Here is a 5047-nt window from a genome sequence, read left to right on the forward strand (position 1 = left end):
GTTTCTGTTGCATCAGAAGAGAATAGAGCTTGATTCATTCCCCCCTCCTCTTCCTGCCCTGCTGCACAGAATGGCATGGGATGATATTCACCATCTCACGTTTGAAGCTTCCGCCTCCCTAAGTCCCTTGGTTTAACCACCCATTGCGCCAAGGAGGAAACCGAGCCCCAGAGTAGGGGAGCAAATCCTCTAAGGACTTGCAGCTACTCAGTGGAAAATCAAGCCCAGCTCATCAATTTCCCACCTCCAGGAAGGCGGGATGAGTAAGAATACTTGGATTAAACACCTACTGGATGTCAAGTAGGTTATATTTAATAGCTTTTGTAATTACTATGACAGTCTTTTAGGATAGGTTTTATTATTATTACACTTCTCCAGATGAGAATGATAAGGTCAGAGCTCATGGACATTCTCTCTGTGTGGACTTGCTGGGATTCAGACCTGAATTCATTTGACTCCAAAGCCTTTAGGCATGATTTGTCACAATGCTCCCCCTTTGGTCTCCCCTGGAGAGAATGACACAGAGGAAAGCCTGAGGGAGCACAGAGAAGGCGGCGACCACACAAATAGACTGCTCCACGCTGACTGGTTCTCTCTCCTGCCTTCGAAAATCTTATTTTCTGGTAAGATGAGTAAAAAAAAAAAATCTTATCAGAAAATACATTTCTGTAATGTTTAGGCTTCGCTGTCTCCTTTCCTTGCTTGACTTACGTGTCGTATCCAACGGTGAACTTTCTTGCAGTTGATTTTCACTGAGCCTGAGTCTCAATTGCAGGGATCACCCTCTCCAACCAGTGTCAGAAGGTCATCAAGCCAGATCATTCAAGCTTCTTGGCTGTCAGAACCCTCTCCCCAGTCCACTGACCTCTAACTGTACTGAACACCTCGAGAGTGAGTGAGACAACAAATGTTAAGGCATGGGGTGCGCAGCAAAGGGCCACTTCGGTGACTATGAAACCTTGGAAATTCTCTGCTTCTGCGCCGTAAGCTTAAAGGTTAAAAAATATGAGAAGACTAAATGAGTGAATGCATATAAAGTGCTCACTCATTGCCTGGCACAAAATAAGTGTTTAGTAGGTGTTAGCTATTTATATCATGAGTGAAATAGTGAAAGAAAACACTTTGCATTGGTGTGGTAACTTCGTTACACTGATGAACCAATATTACTATAATTATACCATTTACACTTACAGGTTAACATTAGGGTTTACTGTTTGTGTTGTATGGAGCTAAGTTTTGTTTGTTTGTTTTAAAATTGTAATCTGAACAAAGGAAGTGGCTGTCCCAGAAGAACTCTTTTGCCACCACAGCCCTCCGAGCCAGACCTCTCAGCCTCAGGGCCACATGCCCCTCCCCACGCCAAGCAGTCGGAGAACCTCAAGCAGCGCAGCACCATCAAAGAGGAAATGTCTGACTCATCCAGAGTAGCATCCTACCAAAATAAATGATAAAAAAAGTCAAGGGTGAGAAGCCGCTTTCTGGGCTGGGTAAAACCAAGTTTCTTGTACCAGATCATGTCAACATGAGTGAACTAATTAAAATAATTAGAAGGTGCTAGCAGCTGACTGCTAATCAAACCTTCCTGTGGGGGAACAGGCACAGCATGGTGAACGTTTACACACTCAATTCTTAAGTGTACGAAAGCGAGAAGGATGAAGATGGGCTTCTGTCCATGATACACCCTCTCCAGAGACATTTGGAGTGAAGATGCTGATGTAAGACTGGTGGAGGCATCTACTCTAGAATTGGTAAGGCCCTTACACCCCATTAAGAAAAAAGAAGAAAAAAAAAGGGGGGGAGGGTGTTACAGTTGAGCCTGATTGGTCATCTAATTACAGGTCATCCAAGACTAGTGTTCCCACCTAGGAGATTGAAGAAGTTGTTTTTCTATTGCAAGCAGAAAAACTGAGCTCCAAATGAGCACATTCTGCTTTGGGAAACTATGTCATTTAACCTAGATCATCTTGTTTTCAAATTTTAGAAGTTTTAGAATAAAAGACTCTGCATTTTAAGTTGCCAATGAAACAGACCTTCGATTTACTTTAATGCACTTTTTTCCCCAATAGGAACTAATTTACAGGCCTTCAGAGACACTATCTTGAGAGTCACAGAACCTGCCAACTTTTTAAAGGGTTTCCCTTCAGCTAGAGAAATCTCCATGGGAAGATCTTTGATGCTTGTGTTGTCAAGTTTAACCACCACCACCCCCACCCTGAAAATCAGTGTCCATAATAGTTGGCACAGAGCAGGGTACATGGGGGTGTATTAAAACAACTCTGCCTCTGAGCTGCTGCTTAACGGTCCCTATTCGAGTAGGATGGATATCAAGTCAGGGCTCCTGCAGCATTAGGAAGTTTATAAAACACGAAGCTGCTGCCTTGGTTTGCAGAAAAACACCACAGCTTTGAAGGAATCTTGAGTAACTTAGAATTTTGGTCTATCTGCTAAAAAGACCCGAGAGAAAAAATGGAGAGGCATTTCTTACTTTGGATTTTCTCTGAGAACCCATACTAGTATCTGATTTGGTAAATGAACAAGCAATTGCATTATTTTCATTAGGACAGTGGTAGAAACTAAAACTCAAGCATTAAAATTCAGAGGGACTCCCTTCTACCTTCTGACTTAGGGCTACGGACAATTCATGTTATCTGTTACGTGCACAACTAAAATGTTAAATATTTCTCACATTTTTGAGAGTACTCATCACTGTTAGGTGAAACAACCATCAGAATTCCCCATTCTTCAATGCATGTCAATGGTGAAGAAAATGTAGAAAAGGAGACATAACTTTTTACAAATATTAATGTCAAGAATTAAAACCTCTAGCATGAAACTGCAGGTGAACCCAACCACATGTATTTGCAGGGAGACTTATTCTATACACCACACATCGCCTGACCCCAGAGGCTTCTTGTGGTGATTCCACTGAGTCCATTCTCCTGGCCCTAGCTGCGATCCTCATCCAGGAGGCCAAAACTGCTTTCTGGGCAGAGTCATCACCACAACTGTATTAACTCCCTCAAGAAGACTAGATTCCTCAAGGTCAGATATGCCCTCCTCAGAGGAAGGAGCCATTTCCGGAGGGTCAATGCCCTCAGAAGACATCTTCCTTTCCTCAGAATTTTCCAGAGGCATTTCGCACTTTGATTTTCCTTGGGACCTTGTCTGGATCTTGGCCTCCTTTGCTGTGACTGGGATATCCTTTTGATATGGGTAAACATATTCACAGAGTCGCTTATATGCTTCTAATTTCTGGCTTCTGGAGCTCAGCTTTAGCTGAGGGCATCAGGCCTGCACGGTGTCTCGGTGAAGCAGGTTGACTGGTGGCAGTTTAGATGGTAATGGAGGAATTGCTATCTTCTGAGGTTTTTCAGCTGACTTTGCGTGATGCACTCCCTTGTGAACAGGAAGCTTTGTCATCTTTCACATTTTTTTCCCGTTTGGTGCCCTTAGTTGAGGTTCTTGGTAAACCTGATGTGCTTGGTTCGCTGGAAGCCCACTCTTCCTCTTCCCTTTCTCCTTGCCTTTTGCATTCTCCATAGTCAGAAAAGAAGCTGAAGTTGATAAAAAGAAAATTCTTTTCACATACATATTTATAATTGTTATGTATTCTTTTTTTTTTTTAGGATTTATTTATTTTTCTCCCCTTCCCCCCCACCTCAGTTGTCTGTTCTCTTTTTGCTGAGTTTTCTTTGTCTGCTTCTGTTTTTGTCAGCGGCATGGGAATCTGTGTTTCTTTTTGTTGCGTCATCTTGTATCAGTTCTCCTTGTGTGTGGCACCATTCCTGGGCAGGCCTCACTTTCTTTTGCGCTGGGCCGCTCTCTCCACGGGGTGCACTCCTTGAGTGTGGGGCTTCCCTACGTGGGGGACACCATTGTGTGGCAGGGCACTCCTTGCACGCATCAGCACTGCACATGGGCTCCACACAGGTCAAGGAGGCCCTGGGTTTGAACCGTGGACCTCCCATGTGGTAGACGGATGCCCTAACCACTGGGTCACGTCCGCCGCCTGTTATGTATTCTTGATGAATTGATTTTAGCAGTATAAAATGACCTTCTTTTCCCTCACAACAGTTTTTGATTTAAAGTCTATTTTATCTGATATTAGTACAGCCACCTCAGCTCTCTCTTTTCTTTACTATTTGCATAATGTATTTTCCCACAGTTTCATTTTCAACTTATTTGTGGTTTGAGTTTCTGGTGGGTCTCTTGTAAACAGCATATAGTTGAGTCATGCTGCTGTGTCCATTCTTCCAATCTCTACCTTTTGACTTGAGTGTTTAATCAGCTTACATTTAAATTAACTACTAATAACACAGAATGTTCTTCTACCATTTTACTGTTTGGTTTTTGTTAATATTACATGGTTTTTTGTCCCTCAGTTCTTATGTTAATATCTACTTTCATATTTTTTTGACTTTTTGTATTGTACCATTTTGAGACCCTACTTATTTTTTTCTGTATAAATTTTGCATGCATTTTCACTTTGTTTACCATGGGGATTAATTGTAACATATTGTGTCAATTCAGCCAGGTAATTGTGCCCAGTTGTTCGGTCAAGCAAACACTGGGCTAACTGCAATACAAGGGCATTTTTGGACTTTAGTCACCATTGACTGTACTGCAGTGGTAAATCATAGATAGCTGATTATAATTACATTAATCAGGGAGATTGCCATCAGCAATGAGTGACTCTTAACCCAACCAGATGAATGCCTTAAAAGGGAAGTGATTCCAGCTTGGAGGAGAATCTCCCAACTTGTCTTTGGATAACCAATATCTCCCAGAACTCATTAAGAAACGTCACTGGACTTTCATTGGAGCCCCTGGTTGCAGCCTGCCTGTGGAACCTGGACTAGAACATTCACACATGACAGTGTGAATCCTCACTGTCATGTGAGAGACTCTGATAAAATACATACTATTGACAGATATCTCTTGTTGATTATGTTTCCCTAGAGAACCCTGACTAATACACACATTAAATCTATAAAAACTACATTTGATTTGATAAAAACTTAACATCAATAGCATAAACACTGTCCCT

At 42.1% G+C, this 5047-nt stretch overlaps 1 pseudogene; it reads right to left on the reverse strand.

Annotated features, from left to right (window-relative positions):
• Positions 1-2806: 2806 nt before the first annotated feature.
• On the reverse strand, positions 2807-3420 carry LOC101413634 (developmental pluripotency-associated protein 4 pseudogene; annotated as a pseudogene).
• Positions 3421-5047: the final 1627 nt, after the last annotated feature.

Source organism: Dasypus novemcinctus, chromosome 1 (genome assembly GCF_030445035.2).
Source record: "Dasypus novemcinctus isolate mDasNov1 chromosome 1, mDasNov1.1.hap2, whole genome shotgun sequence".
Taxonomy (NCBI): domain Eukaryota; kingdom Metazoa; phylum Chordata; class Mammalia; order Cingulata; family Dasypodidae; genus Dasypus; species Dasypus novemcinctus.